We start from the raw sequence: 26,253 nt of genomic DNA on the forward strand, positions 1-26,253 counted from the left end.
GTTAATCAAATCAAGTGAGGAGTAGCATGCTCATCCTCATCATTCAGACACCGCTCCTCGCTCATCATAGCACCCAAAATCCATCAAGACATGTGAGAGGTGGTGGTTGCAGGGGCAAAGACAGAGTTTCCCAAAAATCATATTGCAGCAGACAAAACTGGAACTCTGTTCTGCTGCCAAGGCTGAGGCAACAGAAAATCAATGTCTGAATTCTGCTCACACGGAGACAAAATCTGCTGCAACTCCTCAGTCCTTCTCCGTCTGCTCGTATCGTAAACCACTCGCCGTATGTTTGATGTGAGTATAACTTATAAAGCAGGGTAGTGAATGCTGTCAGGAGTAGTTGGAGCTGCATTCCATACTACTGTAGCACATGAACTCTGCAAATCTCCCCAACCTGTCCATGACTAAAAGGTCAGGCTGCCATGTCACTGCCACTTGAAAGAATTTCACACCAGCACTACAACACGAACAACATCTGTGACGCGTTATTTCCACTCAACTGACTGTTTCTTTTCGTCAAACATTTATGAGCGGAACATAGGAATTATTTCTTGGCCTGGTAGACATTTAATTCCCAGGGGGACAAAGCATTCTTTGTGTGTGTGCGAGTGTGTTGGATGGAGGGACACCATAGGTGAATATTTCTGAAGAATCTCCTGCGTTTCTGTGACTGTGGTCTTGAAGGACGCCAGAGACGAGGTAAAAATGGCAGCACACAGCTGGTGAATGAAACTGCAACTGAAACTGCAGCGCACCGGGATACTAATCTGTGCTGTGCTACGTTCTGAAGTCGTGACATATATGGAGCGGCGTTCTCGTACCAGGCGTAACCTGAAGGCTGAAGAACAATGAGCCGTCTCAGCAGCCCCTCCATTATAATCAGCAGAAGTTGCCGCGCTGCTCACCAGAGCCACGCGCACCTGTGTGAGCCTTCATACACATCTGTGTATCACTGTGTGGTGAGCCAATATCATCATATGCGTGACAATGACCATTTAATGAATACCTTGTTTTTCCCATTATAAAGGAATCAAAGGAATTGAATCAAAGTAAATCCATGATGATAAAAATGTAGGCAGAGAAGTCGATCACATTTGGAGGCACATCGGCAGTGCAGACAGCAGGAACATCTTGAGCGTCCTGATAAAAAGCTCATCAGAAATCTCCGAGTAGCTTCCTGTTCCAGGCTAGCCTTTACTAATGTGCAGTGCACATACTTGGAAATGATAAGATGTCATATTCCTAAAATTTTGGGAATTTCTAACAAACTAGATATTTTGAGTTTTGAATAATATCAAAGACAAATGATGATTCAAAGCAGATTATTTTTAAATGTCTGGAAGGGGCAAAGTAGAAAAATAAAGTGAAGTATGTGAATCGTTTGTTTATCCCCAAACCTTCATGGCATGGTTTTACTGCAGCGCACAGAAGGAGTTCAGGTATATATTTTCCTTTTAACCAGGATTTCTTACAGCTATATCATAATCCCCTCGTTCAGGCAAGAATATGCCAGCATTAAAAAAAAAAAAAAGTTGATTCACAACTGCCAAGCTAAGCCATTGTTCAGGGCTGTCAGAAGGATTTAGAGAAATACCCCTGCCAAAGTCAAATAAGAAGCAAGCAATAAAAAACAGCCTAAAGCACGCAGTTGACTCTGGATTCACTCACACGTTTAATTAAAACCTCCCGCCATTTCAAAGTCTGTACCCGTACCCCGCTCAACAAAAAGAAATGTGGGAAACATTTGGTTAACAATGAATATCTCTTTATGCTTTAAGCCTGATCTGCTTTGAATGGCTCAATTTCTGCCAGTTTTCTACAAACAACACAGATGGGCATTATTTGTTGTTCAGGACAGCCGCTGTCATCTGGAATAATACTGCTATTCTCTAAACCTGCAATTAAAAACAACAAGTATCCCAGCGCACCAGCGGTTTGGGAAAAGAACAGCGTGCTGATGATCAGCCATTCCCGGGAAGAGCCAGCCTACTGGGGAATGAATACAAAGGTGATGGACTCAAAGGACTGTGTCAGGAGCAGACAGCCAACGATCAAACACATTACTTCCTGTACAGCAAAGAAATTATTCTTTCCAGACCGACTTAGCTTTAAAACTTTTGAAAAGCAAACCACTTTGAGTTAATTAGCCACTTTATATCATTGAAGGATTGCATATTTTCACTTTGCACAGAATATGTTCTTCACTTGCCAGAACAGCTGAAAAATTGAGCAACATGATGTGGTACAAGTACCCTTTAGTGGTGCTCTCTTGTTTTAATGTCGATGTTCCATGTGAGCGAGTGCGTCAACTAAATGCCTAAATAAATAAAACCCCACAAGGCTCTTATTTATTCATATTTCTAGCGTTGGTAAAGAAGGGAACCATTTCAAAGTAGAAAGCAACACATTATGAGGACTCGGACCGAAGAACTCAGCCACAATGTTCTTTATATATGTTGCTTGAACATTAAGTACTGAATGGAAGAAATGGAAACTATGTCATATTGTGTTTGAGGGCCAAAACCAGTGAAAGAAACCACCAAACAACAGCTTCACTGTTAAATAGCTTAGCTGTATCAGAAAAAAGCATCTGTAAATCAATCATGGAAAATCTATTCCATCATGAAACATCTTTTCACGATGAGCGTGGTTGCTTATGAAATGCAATAGCTGAGCACACCAACAGATGCTACCCTATCAGAGCCTGAAAATAAGAGCGGCTGACGTATCTCCCACCCTTCCCCCACTGCCATCACATTGCAATGCGATACATCTCGCCATTTGGCCATTAAGCCTCCTAAGTTATGGAAAGAAGGTGATTCATATTGTGATTGCAGCACTGCCCTCCATGACTCCTCCAGAAGGGTATGAGGACCAGAGAGGGGTGGTTAGAGAAGGCTCCAGAGCTATGAACATCCCCCCAGCCCCATGAAGCTGTCTGCCTGCAGCTAAATTTACCCCATCCACAAGCATCCCAGCACATCACGTTGGGATTCTATTACTCCTCTGCGTCCCAGCATGCAGATAGTCATCAGTGCCGGCCACAAGCTTCAGCGGCTGGCAGCGCCCTTTCCGCCTGAGTATTCAGCTCTCGGACCTGTCAATGCCAAACGTCTCCACCCAGCTGCCATTTATCTCCTCTCTTCCTCCGTCATTCTCGCCCCTTCTATGGCTCGACTCCTCAACTTCATTCCCCTCTGATTACAGCTTCTCTCATCCTGAGAACAGGAGGTCAGTGGTGGATGGACTTGAGATTGAGACTGATGGTTGGTAATAAAGAAGGGGGTGAGACCCCCTGGCCAAATGGGGATCAATAAGGAGACAGAGCAGAAGAACGACTCCTGTTATGGGCAGAGAGAAGAAGGATGGGGTTGAGGAATGGTCACTGCTGCCCATCAGGTCACATGTTCAATATCCCAGTATGTCTGCCTCTCCCGTGGCAGGAGCGCTGTCAGCAGCCTTACAGCAGGCTAGAATATCTGATGTTTCAGAGGCATGAGGATGAGGAGCCCTGCCTTGTTCAAAAACAGCAACAAAAACAACAACTCCTGACTAACCAAATGGCTGGATGACATCACAGGAACGGCGCAGCACACACATCATCAGTTTTTACTTGGCCATGTATGAGAGTGTTAGTCGTAGCGCCTGAAATAGACTGACACGCGTCAACCAGGGCAATGTAGTCATTAGCTATTCCTTTTGAACAGCCAGCTCACACAGACTGAGCTGTACACAGGGGTAAGCACAGATTTATGGAGCAAGCTTATGCAAATTGTATAAACAGGTTTAACTCATCCCAGGTTGAAATGCAATGGAAAGAACAGATAAAGTGACAGAGCATGAAAAAAGAGGAAAAAGGAGAGATTTTGTTTCAAGGAAAAAAAATAACCAAAAGCTTTGTAGCATGCAGTCTCTCTGCAGACATGACCATGAAGCTCACGAACCCCCATCCTACCCATCCAAAGGTCGACTCTTCCCCTTGCACATATCTGGGTCACACTGACCTCTAGTGGTGTCAACAAGAACGCAGGGATCATGACAACAGGCCTTAAAAAGAGGGATAATTTGCTCTCAAAAGTAATTTGATCAGAACATTGATTCTCAGGTGATATGGATAAATGACTACTGGGAACAGCTTGTTTCAACACCGTGTGAACTGAAGTCTCAGTCCGCCTGCTTTCCAATTACCCACCACTGAACACTCTCTCTCTCTCTCTCTGCTTCTGTCTCATCTCTCAACAGTTCCCTCCTTAGATACCTTTAGAAATGTTCAATCTGAATCCAATTGATTTTGTGGGTACAGCAGGACTTATAACCATCCAATGCAGTGGCAGGATCAAAGTCCAACCTGCTCACTGCTTTTTAATGAAGTTACACTTTTGGCGCTGAGTACATTACCAGATCCTTTCAACAACAACTCCAGTCTTGGGGATTGGGTATCTTTAGTCATTCAATGAAGAGTGTCTGTGAGACGGTTTTACCTTTGAGTTGAGGCTGATGAAGAGCTGCCCAGTGGCTGCGTGTATCATCAGCAGCATGGGCGAGTGTTGAGTAACTGTCTCTGTGGTACACAATCATTGTGAAAAACCCAACAACATGCAAACCAGCAGGATAAACTGTGCCATGGCCCTTGAAAGTGCCATATTCTCCTGACTCCACTAGATGGCGTACACTACAAGGAAAATTGCACTAGTGGTGTTGCTCCTTCCCCACACTACCACTGACAAGGGCTACACTCACACTCACACCACTAAGGGATTGTTGTCTCCTAGACCTCCCGGCCACCTATGGAGATACACTACACCAGTCGCTGCTGTCAACTATGGACCTGTGACGACAACAGTAGACGGATGGTCCTGTGTCAAGTACATTAAGTTGGCTGCCATGGTAACAGGGCTGAGGGGTAGAATCCCAACACATCTCACAGTACTACTCTTACCATGGTGTCATGATGTCAGGATGGGGTGCTGTTTGATTTCTTGGGTGTTTAAGAGGAAGAGTAACCTTCGCGCTAAACATGACATTCATAGGTAATTCACATGCAACTGCCATTCATCAGTTCATGCCCCCATGAGCAGTCTCTATGATACCTGGGGCTATGAGGGACGTTGAGTGCAGTGTCCACTGCCAGTCCGAATAAAATGCATGTGAATATAGTATAGGTTGATCATATATATATATATATATATATATATATATATATAATTTGAAGTTACGCTTAACATGAATTGGTTGAATGACTGATGGAGATACACAGTTCTACACAGTAGAGCCATGAGGTCATGTTTCGCAAAACTCCCAGCCAGGCCAGTGAGAAGCAGCTTCAGTGACACAGCAAGCATGAATTTCAGTGCTGTTGCTCTTTGTTAGATGAGGAAGGGAGGAGAAAAAGAGAGATAGCGGGACAGAGAGATAGAGGGAGGGAGAGATTGACAGAGAGAGAAGGAGGGGGAGCAGGAGAGAGAGAGACAGAGGGAGGGGGAGAGATGCTTGTCGCAATGTGGGCATTGTTAAGACTTCCGCTCCAGCCACTCATCAGTGTCTCTGGGGATTTGAATGGTTCTCACAGGAGACCAAGCTTAAATGGTGAGCAACCAGAACCGGCTCACAAGCAGAGTGAGGAAATATCAGGAGCTCAGATGAGGTACCACTTCTGCCGAGCATGATTTGAAGGAGAACCATGATAGCTCGTGCTCCAGTGAGCTCAGGTGTGAAATAATGCATCAAAAAGTCTTCAAAAAATACACAGTATAGCAATCATCGACAATTTCCCACGAGACACCTGACAAACTAACAACAGAATTTGCTCATCTTTCATTCAGCCCATTCATTGTGTTTTATACATGGTTTTCTATCAGTGGTCTCTCCCTACAGTTGTGTGTCCCACAAAATGGTTTTCGAGTCCCACAACCATAAACATGCAGTAATTTGAGTCAGAGCAGCAGGGGTTAGTTCAAGGGCAAACCCTTTGAGTTGTGTGTGTGTGTGTGTGTGGGGGGGGGGGGCAGGCAAGATAATCAGTCATTTGATAAGAGCAAAATTAGTCTGAGCAGTTGTGGAAGATTAATACCTGCTCATCTGTGTCCATTCTGAGAGCTCATTAGACACACTTGAAGATATGGAATTAGAACTATACATGTACGAGATCCTGATGGGAAGTCGCTGGCACAGAGCCATGTGACGTATTTCAAAGACTAAGGACGATGTGCAGGCTTGACACGCCATGGTTTCATATGAGGAAAAGAAAAAAAAATAATCACACTTTGATGCAGTTTGATCTTCTTGATGTCCCGAAATCAGGCGTGGTCCAAGACGTGGAACGGCCTGCTTATCATCAACAGACTTCTGACACACACGAGACATTTTCCCATTCCAGGACCGCCACAGAGGCAGACGACTCAAAATCACCGGACCCTGAGCCAGCCTGAGCCTGGGGGCTGGAGCACCGGGAAAAACGCGCAGAAGGTGGAACTGCCACCTCCTCACAGAGCAGGCGACCTCCTTCCTGCCAGGTGACACTGTAGAATAACCGCATCACCCATTATGGTAATACAATTCCCCAGTAACCAGTACTGAACTACACTAAAATACCAGGAATATTCCAGTTACTCTCCAAAACATTTGTCACCTGCCCAAATGATCAAACACTCAAACCACGATGAAGTCATAGTCTTAACTGCTGCGTGTCACCAAGTCGCAAACTAGCTCCTAAGATACAACAAAGAATACTAGGAAAAGAGTGAATACTTTCAATGAAAATGTGTCCACTGAATTGTGACGCACAATAAGTTTTGTCCGTCTTGTAATACTTGATCGCTATGTGGTCACTTTCATTCACGGCCCGTGCAGTTCCCAGGTCACCCATCCATGACTAGCTCCACGTCTGCCGCGGTGAGATCCAGAGCGAAGGAAAATGCAAGTCTCAAATATTCAGGGACCCTGCAGAGCAGGAGAATATTTGAGCAGCACTGTTGAGACCAAAGTTGACGACAGTGAGCGGAGCATGAGTGCTGGTGGCTGTTGAAGCAGCTCATCCACAGCACCTGCTCCTGCTAACGTTAGCAATGCTGAGGGGCCATGACTCACCTCACCTCCAGTCTGGATTCAGTTGGACTGAGGAAGAGTCGAGGCCCCAGTGTGTGTGTGTGTGTGTGTGTGTGTGTGTGTGTGTGTGTGTGTGTGTGTGTGTGTGTGAGGTGAAGTTCTCAGCAGTGAATCCATGAAACCAGAACACCTCAGACGTCATCTTTAAGCCAAACACCCAGGGCTGACAGACAAACTGCTGAAAACAGAGTTGTCTGAAAAACAACTTAAGACAGGAGAGTTCCTGTCTGAAAAGGGAGTGCACCTGGATGCAGGACTCAGGGACAGCATCGTGGCGCTCCTCGTCTTGATAAGACAACAGCTCTGTGCACATTTCCCTGTGGTGGCTGCAGCAATCAGCCAGAGGAGACACCCGCTCAGTGTTAAAGTCTGGGATGTACCCAATGATTTCACAGTTGATGAGCAGGAACCTCTGATAGAACCGTCTTGTGATGAATCGTCGCAGTCTGCTTTAACAAAACACTCGTTGTTGGACTTCTGTGTGCAGCGACACGGTGAATATCCTGCGCCATTGGGTAAGGCTGCACGGTTTCTCCTTCCTTGAACAACAACAAATCTGTGAAAAAAGGCTTCTCTGGACTTCCTGCGATCAAAACCAAATCCAGAAGCAGGATGGACGCTGAGCCGGACCTGAGACTGAAGCTGACAGCAGCTGAACCAGACTCAGCAGGGATGTGTGCACAGAGGCAGGGACACCCTTCACATGAGGCTTGTGTAAGTTGACAACATCCACTAACAACTAACTTGCTGACCTGAGGTTGACTTGTAGTACTACCTGTACTGTACATGTTAACTACCAATGCATCGGTGAAGGATGATGTTTTTACAGGCAAACGTCTTCCTGCAGTAGATTAACCGATCTTAAATATTCATGCTGTCACATAATTTGGAACCCCACCTTAATAAGTTGAACTCCAAGGCCTCAACTGGAAAGTTTTATGTTTTGAAATCCAAAGCTAAAAGTACTGCCTCATAAAGCCAAGTCAGAACTTGGCAGCATCCCTTGCAGTTTTATTAAAGGTAAGGTTCCTCTTTGAACCCAAATGACCCACCAGAGCAAAGGTGTTGTGTTGTTGTGTCCGCTAACACAGCCATCAAAGACGGGGGCTCGGGAGCTGTGCTGTGAAGCGCAGGGAAGCCAGGCTTTGATGTGTTCACAGAGGGAACATATCTGGGGCTGTGAACTACAGTGCCTTTTTCCCTCTCCTTCAACCTCCACGTCCCCCACCCTCCCCTGCTCCCACTCCCCCCTTCACAGTGTACCGAGTGGTCTTGCCAGAAATCCATCAACACTTTATTTTGGCTGAGCTTGAACTGTCTGGAAATAAATGCAGCTGATATAAGAATAAAATGTATTCAGAGAAAATTAAGAAATTTAAAAAACATTCAGGAGACAAGAAGGGTGAGCTGGACAGAGTGAGGTGAACATTATTCGTGTACTAAATTTCCAGCGTGCATCTCTCAGCTTGGTTTGCAGTGACCAAAGCAGATAAACACAGAATTTTTCCAGCAACTGCATGAGAAGTTCTTAATTCAAAAAGTCAGAATTCCCCCCTGGGGGTCGGATGTTATTTGTGTAGCCATCCCATTTAGCTTCCACAATCGGAGATAAACAGAGCTTGAAGATCCCCTCGCACTCCTGAAGTAAGAATGTTAGCAGCGCCTCATTTGCTCCAGTGATGGTGGACGATGGGTCTGAGGAACACTGGCACTGTTCAGCACCATCGCTGTATCTTGGACTTATTTACCACGACAGCATGACCCAAATGATCACCACCACAACTGGTTATAGCTGCAGACATGAGAGCACTTAGGAACACACACACACACACACACACACACACTACAAAATGAACATGTGCAATGTAGTTTCCAGCTATAATATTAGGTGTTTCCAAAGACCACTTAGCATCGCAAGTAGAAAGGACGTCATCCGACAGGCCGATAGTTAAGAAATCCCATGTGAAGGAATTCAATCTGAATGGTGAGAGCGGATCAGTAACTCTTGTCCTTGTTGCACTACAGGACTAAAGCGGCGAGCAATGATTTATATCAGAAGTAAAGTTTAATAATAAAATGCTGAATTTGAGCCTCCACCTTCCGACTCAGCATTTTCTGCTGACTACCAAGAGCTATGACTTTGCATTAATTCCAAGCAGAATAAGTCCGTCCAGGCGGGCCTGTCCTCATGGACGACTACTGGTGCTCAGACTTACCAGAAAATTAAAACAGAAGCTGCAGCTGCCTGAAAAATGTGCCTGCCGTGCCTCAGAAAAGAATATGACGGCAAATATGCAACAGTTGACCCCAAGTTTTCATTTCTTTTATCATTTATTACCTTTGAAAATTCACAGACGCTGTGCTACTGACTTGCAGAGCCACTGAGGCAGGTCACTGCCTCACGAGACTGTCCATCCCCACCATTAACATCTCTGTTGGCCTGGTCGGTGCATGTTCTTTAACTACTGCCATCCAAGCCTGTCTGAGCCTTGGTCCTCTCCTGACCCGACCTGTATTCTCACCAGTTTGAGACAGCGCGGAGGGAGAGAGGGAGAGGAGGAGTCACAGATGAGACATATTCAGGGCTCATCTGATTGGGGATCGGAACAAATAAATTGTGCGTGACTGTGCAGAACAGTTCAGAATAAGGTTCGTGAACAGGCACCAAACTGGTTCCCTTTCAGTGCTGGGAAAAGCCTTCTTGTGTTTGAGCCGAGCTCAAACAGTTACGGAGAAGAGTTTCTGGAGCAAAGGGCCCTCAGAGGCTGCTCACTGCTGACAGGGTACTTCATCCTTAGCAGTGTGACCCAGAACGAGTAAGCAGCTGCCTGCCTCGGCGCTGTGCTGCCGCGCTCCTCGAGGTGCCCGTCTGACACAGATAGTCATGTGCTTCATTTGGAAAACCAGTGAAACGGGATTAGAAACCCATTTTCCACAAACAGAAGCTGGTGCCGCTCATCCCCAGTCCTATATCATTCCTATCACCTTCTGAAAACTTTATTAGAGATTCTAAAAATTGAGACTCCATAATTCAGAAAATTTAGGCAAAACATATTTTTTTCCCAAATCAGTTTCGCAAATCATCAAAAAAAACAACACCCCCTGATTCCATCTCACCCATGACTTCTCCTCCCCTCTGTTCCTCCTTGCCATCTTGAAACTGGTGAGAACGGAGGCCCCAGCAGAAATAACAACAACCCCACCAATTAATTTTCTGTTTGAACAACTCACACCAAGGATGGTAATACTCTGCTCAGGTACGAAGAGGGTAGGTTGGAATTCTCATTATAGACATGTCAAAAGCCCAAAAATACATAGCAAATTGGTGGAGGAGGATAAGAGGAGGAAAAAGAGACACGTAGCTGGTGCTTTCACTCCGTAAGGTTAGCATTAGCATTTGAATTTGAACAATTACAGTGGAGCTGCCCAGACTGAAGTCACAGCCAGGAACCCCACTGTTAATCCACAGTTTGGCTGGAGGTATCACAAAAACAGACTTTTTGACAAACAGCAGATGGATTATAGGTGTTGTAATAATCGTTACGTGGAAAATCTTATTTTCTCTAAACGGAAAAAGGACAAGCCGCGGCTTCATTTTGAACTACAGGCACCTGGCAGAAGAGCTGCAGCTCGCAACGCCTGGTGCATCCACTCAGCCGTGCCACAACAGCAGGCTGACGGTGGCCAGAGTAGTAGTAGTAGATGTAGTAGTAGAGCTGAAAAGTGACGAGTGAGTGAGTGGGAGGTGCTACCAGTACTACCTGGAGTTTGATTTCACTGATTTCTGATCTATAAGCCCCTCACCTTAAAAGTGTGCATCAATTTTCATCATAATTCTGAAGGTTTAGCGTTCACGCTGGTCACTGAACACAACTGCTGTGAGTCCAGTCGCAGTGATGAAATCATCAGAGGAAGTCTTCTTATCTCACGTTAACACGTTTCCGTTCCTCTCTGTCGCAGACTTGCTGACAAAATTGGTTGCTGTCACAAGTCATTTTACAATAATGAGGCACTCTGCTAATTTTCAAACTAACAGATTAGTCAGAGGCTGCTGCTGTGTCAATATTTGACCACCACACACACACACACACATTAGGACTGCACCACACACAGGAAGAGTTCATCAACAACGCTTATCAGTCTGCATAATTCCTTTGGTGCTTCTAAGTGTTTGCTCGTTGTCTTGATTTTTCCTCTTACACACTTTATTCACAGTATAAACAGGGTCTGTGTTCCTTGAATCAGTGCCATGGAATTTAATCGATTCTACAGTTGTCAGAGTGGCTTTTGGCTCCTGTAGTTCAGACATGAACAAGTCAATGGTCGCTGTTGAGTCTTAATTGAGCCCAATTAATGTTCGAAAGTAGCAGAAGTAGCAGAAGAGGCTGTCTCAGCTAAATCCCAAGGCTCGAATCTGTAAAGGATAACTCAGAAAATGCCTGCTGTTCCACTGGATCAAACATCAAAATCCACCCCAAACACATCTTTCGACCCGTGTTGCTGTTTTGACTTGCCAAACACAGCGGAACACAGCACAGGCTTACAGTTGGACTGCACAGAGGCACTCATCATTGGCCAGACAGTTCATGTGTTATGACTTCTTACAATGCTGAACAGATTTCTGATATTCATGTGGAAGCCGTCCAGCCACGCTCTATTGTTCATGAAGTAGTACTGTAAACAGCAATAGTGTGTTTGCACATCTCACACAGTCATACACACGCTCCCCACGAAGCCTCAACATGTTCTTTACTATGCAAACTAAGCAAAGTAGTCATAAAAGAGCCATCGCTGTTTCGTAATAATGAAAACAACGTTGTCAAACGGAGGGAATCGGATCGTTGTATTCAGCTAAAATTAATTTGAGTTGGGGGAGGTTCTTGTAGAGGTGATAGACTCCTCACAAACAGTGAGAGTGTCAACTCTAAAGCTGAAGAATTGTGTGGATGAACAAACCGTGGTAGGACACAACCATGAGAATTCACACGCTGCTAGCCTGAATGGTGTCTGGGTCATTTGGCGCTTTCAGACTGGCCACAGGTTTTTGTTTTGCAGACTGAGGCACTGCCTTTTTAGGACCATCAGGAGTCCAATCTGTACTTTTAATTGACTGGATCACTTTTCCTAAAAGTTACTTTATCCACTGGGAAGATTGAACTTTTCCATCTTTTTGGCGGTTGCTGTAGTTGCTGTAGTTAGTAACAATTTTTTCAATCATCGCAGTTTACAGACTAATATGATTTGGAGACTGTCGCTTGTGCCCTTTTTAATGCCAAAAACAGTTACACACACACACACACACACACACACACAGATACATAAATATATACACGTGTGTATACATGTGTATAAATCCATGCATACATCCTGTACATACATACACTAATATTCATGTACACTACCAGTCAAGTTTGGACTCACCTGCTCATTTAAAGGTTTTTTTCTTTATTTTCATGACTGTTTACATTGTAGATCCTCACTGAAGGCATCAAAGCTATGAATGAACTCACATGGAATGATGTAGAAAGCAAGAAAGTATGAAATAACTCCAAACATGTTTTATATCTTAGATTCTTCGAAACAGCCTCCCTTTGCTTTGATCACTGCTCTGCTCACTCCTGCCGTTCTCTCCATGAGCTTCACGAGGTCGTCTCCTGAAACTGTTCTCCAACGCTCTTGAAGGAGTTCCAGAGGTGCTGAGCACTTGTTGGTCCTTTGGCCTTCACTCTGCGGTCCATCTCATCCCTAACATCTGGATTGGGTTCAGGTCAGGTGACTGTGGAGGCCAGGTCACCCGGCACAGCACTCCATCACTCTCCTTCTTGGTCAAACAGCCCTCACACACCCGGAGGTGTGTTTGGGGTCGTTGTCCTGTTGAAAAATCAATGACTGTCCAACTAAACACAAACTGGATGGGATGGCGTGTCTCTGCAGGACGCTGCGGTAGCCATGCTGGTTCAGTGGGCCTTCAATTTTGAATAAATCCCCACCAGTGTCACCAGCAAAGCCGCCCCTCACATCCCACCTCCTCCTCCATGCTTCACGGTGGGAACCATGCCAGTGGGGTCCATCACTTCACCTTTCCTGTATCACACAAAGACACGGCGGGTGGAGCCAAAGATCTCAAACGTGGACTCATCAGACCAAAGCCCAGATGTCCACTGGTCTGATGTCCACTCCTTGTGTTTCTGGTCCAAACAAATCTCCTCTGCTTGTTGCTTCTCCTTGTTGTGTTTTCTTAGCAGCTGTTGGACCGTAAAGGCCTGATCGGCACCGTCTCCTCTGAACAGTTGGTGCAGAGACGTGTCTGCTTCTGGAACTCTGAGGCGTTTATCTGGGCTCCAGTCTGAGGAGCTGTTGACTGGTGATTTCTGAGGCTGGTGATTGGGGTGAACTGGGATCCTCTGCAGCAGAGACCCTTGGTCTTCCTTTTCTGAGGCGGTCCTCACGTGAGCCGGTTTCACCCTAGCACTTAGTGGTTTTTGCGACTGCACTTGGGACACATTCAAAGTTCTTGAAGTTTCCTGGACTGACTGACCTTCACTTCTTAAAGTAATGATGGACGGTGATTTCTCTCTACTGAGCTGATGATGTAGAAAGTAGTAAAAATAAAGAGAAAACACTGAATGAGTGGGTGTGTCCAAACTTTTGACAGGTTGTGTGTGTGTATCTATGTATCTATCTATCTAGTCATCAGATGCTGTGATTTTTAAATTTCGACAATGAAAAACTAATTTCCCTCAGCCAGTAATACAAAGTGGCTGAAATCTTTTTCAAACAAACAAATTCTTAACAATGATGGCAGTTCGATAGGGTCAAGACAGAATTAGTCCATCCTGTGGCTGAAACTCAAAACAAGCAGCGTGGATCGCAGCATAGTCTCACCAGCTCAGATGTGGTTGGAAGCCGAGGCAGCAGACTCTCCGGCTCGTATGTGACAGCCTGTCAAAGAGAGGAAGAAAAACAGGACAAAGATCAGCTCCTCAGATTGAATCAACTCCTAATTGGAAAAACTCACAGAGCAGAAATGCAGCGAGAGAGATGTCTGTTCCAACGTAGACGTTTGGCGACGTGACAGAACTGTGAAAGCTACATACAGGCAGGTGAAACCGTTCATGTCAGGTGGCTGGCTGCATATTCATGTGAGCACTTCCACATAATTCCTTTCAATTGGAAGCAATAGCAACATGAAACATCCTCAGTTACTGGGTTCTTAACCTTCTTATTCATTCTACGTTTTCTGAAATCGGGTTTGAAAATGAAGATGAGGAAATATCCCCTTGTCGCTCCATTAATCAGTCAGTATTTTAGGATAGAAGATGTTTTATAAATCAGGCTTTGAATGATATATGAACCAACTCCTCGGTGAAAACATGACTATGGTGTTATGATTACACACACACACACACACACACACACGTGTATTAGAGCAATCATATGTGTAGAGTCAGTAGCACTGAAGAGGAGATCTTTGGCTCCTTCTGACAATTTTTTTTCCCCATCGAATTTTACTCAAAAATACCAAGCACACTGAATATCCTCGAAAAGAATAAATGCTCGTAAGAGTGTTTTTAGATTGATCAAACAGGATGATGTTCAGAGGGCACTGGAGCAAAAAGTAATGCAGATGGGTTCTTTCATGGCCCGTTTTCTCCTCCACCAAGTTTAGTAGGACTCAGTTTTTGTGGAATCCTACTGACAGACTAAGAACCAAGAGAAACTGACCTCCCTAGCAGAGGCAACCAAGAAAGCAGGTAAGCCGGGAAAAAAAACTGTTTGGCTTCTGCGTTTCACTTTTGAACATGATACTGCAATCCTAATCTGCCCCACCGGAGATGATTGTACGCACTGAGGGGAAGGGAAATATTACCAAGCAGCCAACAGATGTCCTGCAACTGTCTGATAATCAGTCACACACAAGTATTTAAGGCATGTTCAGATGACTTAAACACAGTATGTGCCATAAATAAGGAGGTACAGAAGGAGCATGGCAGGCGGGCTTCACCGGGAACCGGCATCTATTAGAGGAACTAATTCAAAGCTCTTGAATCAATTCAGTTCAAAGATGAGAAAACATTTCTGAATCCTGGCTGAACTGACAGCAGCGCTCAGAGTCAGCAGTAAGAGTGAGGTCAGTGACAATGGTGACTCAGTACAGCCAACTCACTTTGAATGCTCCGTAATAACGATTGGTTTGTACATGGCCTGAACAGCTCTTGTGTTGTGGTGCCTGCAGGTCCACACAGGACCAGAGTCAGTCCTCTATGAGCTCAGACTAAACCACAAACCCTGGGTCGTGGACAGCTGTGACAGGCTCTGACCACACAGCCCCTCTGCCTGCTTTCCTTGCGTCCGACACACAAACCAGAGGCAGCAGCCTCAGACACTACGCAGCCCGTCTACGACCTGCAGCTTTAAATGTGTTCAGTGAATTTCCTGTCAGGCAGGCTAATGGCTACCACACCAGAGAAGGTATTCTCTAAACCTTTTAATATCGGATTCTGACGTGAACCAGATGACTGCAAAGAACTGAGAAACAACAAAAATGAGTAAAGAAGGAGCGCAAATGAGCTAAATGAGTCGAGGCAACAGAGTGAACATCAGCAGAAGATGTGGCTTGGGATTTATTTATCAAGTTTTTTCCTGGCGTTAAAGGGCCATTAGTTTTCACTCTATGTTGTGGTTTCAAAGCTTTAAGTGTGTGGTAAAACTAATAGCTTCAAGAAGGTACATTTCCTTCCTGCACACTTGCTTTTGTTTTTGCTGCCAGTAGTTATTAGATCTCTGAGAAGAACTTCTAATTTAGAACTCACTGGCTGACTCAGCGTCAAGGCTGTGGGGCAGGACTGAGTCAACTGCTCTCGCTGCAACGCTGATATGTTCATCCTTATATATCCAACATCATCAAAGAAAAATGGGCCACGTCAAGCAACCACATGGCATATGCATTAAATACAAGGCTACCGTGCACACTGAAGTGTGACGGGGTAACAATGGCCCTGGCGGCGCCAGAGGAGCTGCAGCACATCTCTACCAACTGCAAATCACAAATCTGAACTCTCTCCTTGATGCTGAAGTTTGACTTTCGAGTGCATCTTTATTAATCAAAGATGAGTAAGTCAAGTTCATAACAGTCTGACAGGCTCATAACAGAATGTTGGATTCCGGTTTGCTCTCAGTAGAAATGAGTAGAGGCAGCAGGTTTTTGGGATATTCACTTGAGGCTCCAGCTGCTTGTGATAAAGACAGAAGCGTGAGAAGTTCTCTCCGTGTATTTTTAGTGATGCCTCTCCCTCCTTGGCTCTCCTTGCTCCCTTGTCTCGCTCCCAAGGGTCTGCCTCTTTTTAGACTGTGCTCATCAAGTATACTTAGTTTGTGAAGGTTTTTTTCAATGTCGCCATGATGTTGGAATTTGCAAAACAGAGCAAGGTTTTATGGAACAACTTCACCTACGACTGAGGTGTCTATAGAGCAAGGAGCAAAACCTGTAGTGTAAGGAACAAGTGAAGGCTTGTTGGACCAACGTGCTTCAGATCAATCGGGGCATCCCCCGGCTAGACTGCTCCACGTTACATTAACACCTGATGGAGGCCGATTTATGCTTTACAGCTACTTCAGTGCACCTTGTGCACGTTTCCTGAAGGCTTATGAAAACAAAGCAAGCGGAGAAATGCCCCCGGAAATCATGGAGGTGTTCAGAGTTCCAGAGACTTGAGGAATAAGGGCTGAGCTAAAACCGCAGGTCTTCTCTGCCTCCATTAAGTGCAAGTCTTTTTCAACAAACAATTTATTGTTGCTTTAATAAACCCAATATTGATAATCAATACAACAATAGGCAGCCTGAGAGGTTCTATACTGTATGAGATGTAGAACGAGAAAATGTTCAAACTTGAAAAGTGACATTGAAAATGATGTATTCAAACATACAGTGGGGTAATGTTCCTGCTCAGGGTCAGCAGAAGCCACACTCCCTGTGTGTGTGTGTGTGTGTGTGTGTGTGTTGTTGCTGCTCTTGGTGTTGCTTGCTGGTCTGATGTTTTAGTGGCAAAGACTGTTCAGTGGAGTGTATAACGCATCAGCACACTTCCATTCAAATGCTACAATGGTCACCTACTGGAAAAATATAGCGGCATTTCCCTTTCACCACTGTTTCCTTCCCCCCTTCAGCAGACTGCTGTGTGTGTGTGTGTGTGTGTGTGTGTGGGGGGGGGGGGGGTCCTCATTGTTAAATGCAGGCTTGTGGTCACAACAGATTAAGGAAACAAACATCTCTCTGCCTGTTTACGTCTCTTCGCCTTTCTAACTAGCTGTTGAGTTTATTTTCTGCCACTGACTAAATTATCAGCGGCACTACCTGCCTGAGCCTCGGTGCCCGCAGGCCAGCCTGCATGTCTGAGGCTATCAGGTCTGGAATTTTACCCCAAGAAAGCAGAGCAGAGCAGAGCGGCCTGGGCCAGACAGCTCTCTCGCCCCAGGAAGAGACCCCATTCCAAACAGGAAGACTGAATCAGGGCAGATAAAACCCCATTCATACTGTAACTTCATCAAATATGATCACATGATGAACGACTGTATAATGTATGTGGTAAAGTGACAAACAGTTACAGAATGACTGAACACTTATTTTGTGTGTTCTTGCTTCCATGTCAAACAGCCAATTGTTCTGCTCCAGATGGAGATCTACAAGGGAAACGGCAAACAATCTCAGCTGCTGTGTGTGTGTGTGTGACAGAGACTAACAAAGTCATTTCATTTTAATGACACACCGCCATCACCCAGTGAGGCTATTGGACACACACATGCACACATCTTTGAATGAACAACTGCGACAATTGTATGTCAGTGAAAAGACTTGCCAGCTTTTAGCACTCACATGAGCAGACGAGCACTTACATAAGAAACAGGGAACTTTCTTTGACCCTGCAACCAGAGGACCTCCACAGCAACTTTAGCCATCCAATCACAACACATGCCTCCTTTGATCGAGCAGCAAAGCTTGTCTATTGTAGCCACATGTGGATTAAGAGCGAAAGGGTGAAAAACACAGATTGTTCACAACACATTTCTGCTGGAACAGACGCCGTTTAATGAAGACCTTCATCAACCAACCTCTGTTCAACAAGAGAGGACTCCAAAAAAATGCAGCGCTTTCCTACATTCAGCAGTACCTAACATCGGTGTGTAGATATTGCAGGTCGTGGAAATTGGAATGCCATGTTTTGTCTTTAAGCGTTAATTTTGTAATTTGTATGAAGTAACAAACGAGATCCTCTATGTTACTTGTCACATATTCTATCAGCTTCCAAACCCAGAAGTCAAAGCAACCTCTGACCTTCTGTAACACACACACACACACACACTAATGGGAGATGAAATTATCTCCAGATATGTTAATGGAATGTGCAAACAACCCATGACTGGAAATCTGCTTCTGACAAATCAATTATTGTCCCTCTTCCTCCTTATGAGGTCTGACATCTTAATGTAATAGCTTGCTCCTAAATGCTCAGCTTCACACGTCAACCACGCTCGGGCAGCTGGACCAGTATAACGTCTGCACAAACACTTTTCAAGGGTCTGAATAATTAACATATAAATACTGTATATATACTTATAATATCATATTAACAACGCAGTCCTGGTGCCACACTGCATCCTCTTCTGGGCGTACTGCTCTACATGAAGACGAACTGTAGCTGTGCATCTTCAGAAATACCATTTCAAAGAGGATCCATGTGCTCCAGCAGGGTCTTGAGCTCTGCTGATCCTCCAAGTCCTGGCCTGATAAGCACCGGATACACAAGCTTACATTTAGATAGGTGGAAGCGCGCCTTCCCTCTGGACCCCTGAGAGGCCAGCCACTCTTTGCAGACTGCAAGTGGAGGGTCCCTTCATCTGGGACTCTCAAATAGTGACCAATTCTCTTGTGCTCATCAGCAGCATCCTCACATGCTCCTCGCACACTGTTAACTGTCTGCTGAGATGGAGCAGGGAGCAAATACATGCGGAGGAACGAGCCCCTCATAACGACCTCATGGTTTTGGCAGAATTCTGCTGCAGCACCAACAGGAAAACAAGCACCAGCGAACCATGACGTCCTTGGTGGGGAGAAGTATTATTTACTCTGATGAATATAGCCAGTATATTTTGGTGATATCTTTAGCTAAGTTGTTTTGTTATTTAAAAAAAACAGCCTCTCATAATAAGAAGAACATGTTTGGATAAAACATGACAGAAAAATCAACAACAGAAAAGAATTCAAAACCTTCTTTTGGAAAAGTAGCTAATTGACAGCAGCTGCACTTTGCTGAAACTGAGAAATTGTCCAGGCAAGAACCTGACGGAGAGAAACTATACGTGCCGCTCAGGAGGAGGCGTGTTCAGCAGAGACCCATGGTAGTGTGCAGGCACTTGGCCAGGAGCACTGAACTAGCACTGCTCATCCATCCACAGATGGAGCCACAGGTTGATTTGGAGTTTTTGAGGACTTCTGACGAAGCAGATGTCATGTTTTTATACATTTATAAGGAATCACACAACTACAGTACACTGCCAAGAAGTGCTGATGCTTCTGTGCTCACTGTATTGTGACTTGATGTATGAAGTTCTCTCTCTCTCTCTCTCTCTCTGTAGCTGCAGTATGAGAGCACTGTGAGGCAGACAGATGGCACTGCATGTATATTAAATACCATATCTGGCAAGTACAAGGGAAAACAGGCAGTCTTAGTCCATTATCTCCTGAAATCCTCTCCCAACGGCCCCCGACTGAAATGCAAGAACAGAATAAGTCACACAATTTTGAAACTTACATTCCAACTAACTTTGCTCTTTGAACAGGCATTCATAGACAGAGACAGAGAGAGAGAGAGAGAGAGAGAGAGAGAGAGAGAGAAAGAGGGAGAGGGAGAGAGCTGCCTGTGCCAGGTACAGGACTTGACAGCGGTGCCGTTATTCTGCATGGACACAGTGAATAAATCAGTTGGTGTCATATGACTTTTATTTCTCTGTTGTTTGTTGTTTGGTTTTGTTTTGTTTGCTTCAGAGAGCCAACGTAGGGCATCACATTAGCACTTGAGAACAGCCCCAGATGTTAAACCTGCAGCAAACGGGCTCATTTATGCACACTGACGAAAACTGAAGGTGATCGTTTCAGGCACTGACCTGAACCCAGAGCAGCCTTATCGTGAGTCGAGCAATGATTATGACACTGTGTTTACCCGGGAGGGGCAGTTGTTGAAAACCACTCACCAACAAGCCTCTGTGTCAGCATCCTTCTGTCAGCAATACACCAGGGTTGGAACTAACCTCTCTCAGACACTCTCATAGATCAGATCCGACCACAGTCCCCTGTATAAACCAGAGACAGGAGAGGAATAGCGAAAAACCTGGATAAAATTCAGCACAGTGATGCATCTTTCACGACACCAATTATGACTGCTTGCAGGAGTTATTCCAGCTTGACTGAGAAACAGGTTCGTGAAAACATCTGCAGAAATCCTATCCAACAGCTTAGAAGCTTTCCTTCTTCAGACATGAGAACCGTTTCTGCTGTTTAAGTATACAGGCAGCTGTGCCAAAGGTGGGTTTGGAACACCAGGAGTGCGCCACCTCTTGACAATGAAGCCATTCTTTTGAGCAACGTGCGCCCTAGGTAAAATGATCAAGGAAACCCCTGTGAGACACGGAGGTTGTGTATTCAGATTAGTCTCTTATTTGTGGCCTCGTTCTGGTCCAATAACATCAAATAAGCCCCCCCAGCTTGGGAAACAGCATTACTTTCTCACTCCACATGCTCTCTCCACACTTGGCTTACTCAATATGATGTGAGAAGGTCCATGTAGGGAGGGACACCGCAGAGTGAAAGAGTCCCACAAACTCATTTCAGCACAGATGTCCAGGACAGCCCAGCAATTTAAGAATGCATTCATCACAACAGTCAGTGGCCGTCTTTAGAGACGCCTTCACAGTGACAGACTTGAACAGAAGTAAAAATGAAACATAGTCCCAAAAAACTGAAACATCGGAACATTTTTGTTGCGATTACTACTAGCTGAAGTACACATGTATTGAAATTATATATATATACTGTATATATGCGTCCCATATTCCATAGCCGCCCTCTCCATACCATGACAACATGCCTGACCTGCTGATGACTTTGGTGTCTTTACAGCTCAGCTGGCAGTCCATTGCTGATGTTTGCTCTTTTACAGAGACAAAGCCTGGCCTGTTTTCTGGTACGGTACAGTTCCCAGTAGTGGTACTCCTGCAGGATAATCTGCACCAGTTGCATCGTGTCACATAGAGCCTGAGAAGCCTGGCATCTAGACGTTAGCCAATAAGATTCATTCTTGAGCAGATGCTCTTGCAGTGCCATGGCAGGAAGGCCTGATGTACGGGGATAATTAAGGCCTCCCATCTCAGTTGGGGTGAGAAAAACAGAAGGAATAAGTGACAAGGATGTGTGCTTTAATTCTGTCGAAGTCTTCATGGTCCTATACTCACTGACTAGATGGGCTAGCCTGCCACCAAGCTGTTCCATGCTCACAGGCTTCCTCCAGCAACGAGGGATTCAAAGGAGCACAGCACGGCAGTCAGTCTGAATTCCTGCAAGTGTACTGGAGTGTTCCTGGGAGGAATTCATCACCACGGGTGACCTAAGGAAGTTAAGTTAGAACACACTGATTTTTTTTTCACTGAGCTGCCTCAAGATTCTGACAAGAGCCAGGCGAGGAGGTCTCATCCCATGTGGGCTGCAAGAGTCAGAACTAAAACCAGCAGTCTCAGCGTCACTCTCACAGCTGAGAACATCCTTTGGTAAGGTCACCGTGGTCAGTCGGAACAGTGGGACAGCCAAAAACCAGACCACCACCCTTAATGTCCTGCGGCGCCAACACATTCTTCACTTCTCAGAAAAATATTAAACTTAAGCAGAAGTCCTTCTTTACCTCAAGTGTCCTCACATCTGCATTGAATTGATTGCCACAGTTCCCCTTGTCCCATTTGTAGCCTCAACTGTCGACCTGAGGAAGCTCTTCTGAGCGGGCTGAGAATCTGCCAGGCTGCTCAGCATGCATGCTCTGGGTCCATCTGCTCTGCAAGTTAAATGGGGTCTCTCACAAAGTGTGAATGCACATGACAAACAAGCTCAGCCGAGGTGTCCCTGCCACCACCCTCCAGCAGTTGTGCGGAGAAGGCAAGAGAGAAGGAGGGGAGGGATTCATGGGTCAAGCACACTGCAACATTTCAACCAGCGCCAAGCCAACCGCGGGCCAGAACCGAAGAACAAGGACCCCCTGTGTGCATCGTACACCTCTCAGCAACAGCAGCTCCCTGCAGGCGTGTGAAAGGAGCCTCACATCGCAGTTTTTAGTAATAATAGCGATGCTTACAGCAACATTGTCATCACGTCTTTATGAAAGATGTAGAATGAAGTTTTAAATAATATACTATGTATATTCTACAGGTATTATGTGATAATGGGTTTATTATGTTATTATACTAACCATATTAATGAGCCTAAGTACCAAATAATAGTCTCTTTCCAGAAATTGTACAAAGTACAAGAAAGAAATTTATTAAAAAAAATTGTGTTGCTTTACTATCATATTGATTTTCCAATGAAAAATAAAATCAGGTTTAAATCATTGCTAAAGGCCTGTTTGATTTCTTGGTTTGTGCGTTCTGTCACTCGAGGCTGACTCTGGGTGTTGAAGGCGGTCTCGTCTACTTTATTCTGGCCACATGAAACAAAAATTTCAAACAAAGCGATGTTCGAAATATTTTGGAACAATCCATTTCGTTTTGGTCCCAATCCCTTCATTTTGACTCAGATAGAGCTAAATGGATCCCAGGTTGAAAAATCCCAGATTTCTCCTTGAACGAATCATGAAAGAGGACCTCATCACCAGCATTAGATCGTTCATCTCTGTCCTTATTTAGTGCAGAAGCTCACCCTGTGACAGAATCGTGCCCGTTTATATTTGTTGGGTGACTTTTCACATTTTAGGGTTTCATTCGCAGCAGGAGTCAGTCCAACAATATCCACAAAAAAAAAAAAAAACTCGTTTTGAAAAAACAAACAATCAAAAATAATCTGCTTTCATCAAAGTGTCACATAGTTTGAGTCATTTATTAACCCAGAACGCCAAACGCCATGTTGATGTTGATGGGAGATGCTGTTAACGCCCTCGGAGAAACCTCAACACAACAGCACAAGCCCAGCTTGTCTGGCTCCAGCATTAAATGTGCTATTTGCTGAACTATATCTGTTTTGTTTGCCATATCCCTACATGCTCAGCTGAAGATTCTCATTTAGCAACAACAATGTGAGGAAAGCGCCAGTTATTCAAGACGACTCTCTGGTTCACAGCCCTCAATCTAGACTTTATAAAATAGCACTCTCATCCCAAGATTTGGATGCTCAACACAAATGCAAACAAGAGATTTTGTCTTCTCTATTGTGTCAACTACAAATCAACAACAAACTGTCAATAACTGCAATTAACGGACACAAATGCTGCGTGTGTTGCTATTGAAATGTTCTGTATGGCTTCTCAAAATGCCATTAAGGTATTTCAGGTCTTCATCAGGTCACCAGGTTTTGGACAATAAAGCTACATTCAGCTAAAGTGGATCAGGGTGCAGCTGAAGAAGGCGGTAGAGACCAAGAGCGCTCTCTCACCTAATGGTCTGGTCCAAGGTCCGGACTTTTTTGTTGTTACATAGTTTTCATATAGTCCAGTAAAGTTCGCTTTCTCACTGCTATTATGAAAGCGGACCAAAGGAGCTACGTACGTCATGACACCATTAACTGCAAGGTCTGCGCCTGTCACTGATTGGCTTGTGGATGAGCGTGCGTCTGACGTTACCGCGTCGGAAGTGCTCTGGCGGTGTATTTGTTTTGGTCGCAGCAAAGAAGTTACCATCAGCCATGGAGCCGTGGATTCACTTTGTCGTTGGTAGACGCCCCACTCTTGCTTATGGCATCGCGCGCCTTGTTGTATGCCTGCCTCAACTTTTTCATTTTTAGGTGACATTGCTCCGCTGTTCTGTCACCCCCCCCCCCCATCCTCTCCGAAAAAACACGAAACGTCTCAGAGTTCCGGTGGGTCTTCTCCAGTTCCTTTTTTATTTCGTCCTTTACCACGGCTCATCTTTGCTTTATGCTTTTTTCGAGACGTTTAAATATGATGTGTATCCTGCTTTTGGTCCGATAGTCTGAAAAATGCTTTCACATTACACAGCAGCGGACTTTGGACCAAGATAATCCGGACTGAGACCACCTCCTGAGGCAGGACCAAAGACTCAGTCCTTGGTCCGGACCGTGGTCCGGTGGAGCTTTCACATCTGTGAATTTGTTCCGGACAATCTGGAAAGTCTGAAAGTCCGGACCAAACGAGGAAGGTGAGAAAGCGCCCCAAATTTTCGACATGACACGACTGTATTGACTGTTTCTAGCAAAGCCATGTTTCTGGAAGCGATCTCAAACTTTTTCAGGATTTCCTCTTGTGTCATTAATAATTCTGTTTTTATAATTACTGCAGATTCTACAAATATCAAGCAATACCAATAATCAACACACACACACACACACACACACACACACACACCACTGCAGCGCTGTCCTGAAATAGCTCCGTCCAGCCGTCTCTCTCACTCAAGGTGCTGTACTTTATCGTCACTCGTCTGAGGCGGAGCAGAGTTCTGGATGGGCACAGACAACAGCAGCAGGCAAGGCAAGGCAATTTTATTTGAATAGCCTGTTTCCACAAACAGTTTGTCTCAAAGGGCTTTGAAGCAGGGCTGTCTAAATAAGTAGCATTTGAGCTGAAGGATCATGGAGGGGCGGAGGAAAGAGGCAAGTCTGTATGCAAGCTATGAAAACATGCCAACACCACAAATATATTTAGTGGAGCACCTTAAGGACAGACAAAGCATCGATCCCCTCTTACCACCACTGGCACATGAAGGGCCCAAACCGATTAGAACAAGTTATGTTGATAAGGCCCAACAGAAATTGGAGAAGTTTCTTATATCTTATTCTTGATTGTCTTCAAAATGATCTAAATCTAAATGATCTGATCCAAACACACAAATGAAGGGCTCAGTACATGGCGTTTTAGAGGGAAGAACCTCCAAGTAGCCAAACAACCAAATAATCAAACTTCCTGTTTGGTTTAATATGCAGCTAATGGGTAACAATGAATGTTGCGAATAGCTTTTGTGTAATAACGGCAGGAAGATGCTGGCTTGTAGATCATAGTGACAGAGAGAAAAAAGATGCAGACTACGAGAAACTGCAGTTTTACCACACGGTCCAAGTACCGCACCAAGGCCAGGTTCTGACATTGAAAAGGACAATGAACTTTCACCTACTGCTTGAAGTGTCATGACTCCTGATTCTGAGGTCAGAGGCTACAGGACAGGCACGTTCACAAATGAGCTCAGGACAGGATGTTTCTCCAGCCGTCCGCAGGATAACCACGTCAGCCATTAAGCTCAGATTCCTTCAGTTGGTGGTGAATCATTTCTTTGCAAACGCTCTGTTTCTTAATCAAAAACATACAAAAAAACAACGGAGCATGGATGGAAGCTACAGATGTTTCTGGTTTGGACTAAATTATTATTGGTATGATTATAATAAAAAGTCTCACACAAAAACACTTATAAACATTAATGAAGAAGGATAAGAGGGGCGATGCAGGTGCTAAACCAGTCCATCGTGGTAAAGAGGGAGCTTAGCCAAAAGGCAAGGCTCACGATTTACCGGCCAATCGCCGTTCCAACCCTCACCTACGGTCACGAGCTTTGGGTAATGACCGAAAGAACAAGATCACGGATACTTCTTGCTGAGGCTGCTGCCCCCGTGACCCTCACCAACCGGATAAGCGGAGGACGACCACAACGATCCTGTGAACCTGAACGAAGGCACCTGTAGAAACCACCTGTCACACAGGACTCACACACGTGCAGCAGCGTTTTCCTCAACTAGCAGGTTGTGGTTGGCACCAAGCTTTTCTGAGGCGACTGCATAGTTACATCATTGCAATTTGTTCCATGAGAAAATTGCTTCTCTCAGTTCTTGAATGTAACAACATGAATGGCTAACTACAATGCGTTCAGCATGAAAAATCATTGTGCCTA

General features: G+C 44.9%; 1 protein-coding gene across 4 annotated transcripts in view; it reads right to left on the reverse strand.

Annotated features, from left to right (window-relative positions):
* tspan9a (tetraspanin 9a) overlaps nt 1-26,253 on the reverse strand; it is a 166,939-nt gene that overhangs the window by 125,797 nt on the left and 14,889 nt on the right. The window contains exons 2-3 of one of the 4 annotated variants that reach the window (XM_086208155.1): nt 20,356-20,454; nt 13,993-14,049 (exon numbers count right to left, since the gene is read on the reverse strand). The exons of 1 other annotated variant lie outside the window; for it this stretch is intronic. The gene's annotated coding sequence lies outside the window, so the exon portion shown is untranslated. Of the gene's footprint in view, nt 1-13,992; nt 14,050-20,355; nt 20,455-22,055; nt 22,276-26,253 lie in introns of those variants that run through there. 2 more of the 4 variants (XM_086208154.1, XM_086208153.1) reach the window with 2 other exon arrangements.

This window comes from Aulostomus chinensis, chromosome 7, assembly GCF_037954235.1.
Source record: "Aulostomus chinensis isolate RoL2024-O1b breed Wild chromosome 7, RoL_Achi_v1.0, whole genome shotgun sequence".
Lineage (NCBI taxonomy): Eukaryota > Metazoa > Chordata > Actinopteri > Syngnathiformes > Aulostomidae > Aulostomus > Aulostomus chinensis.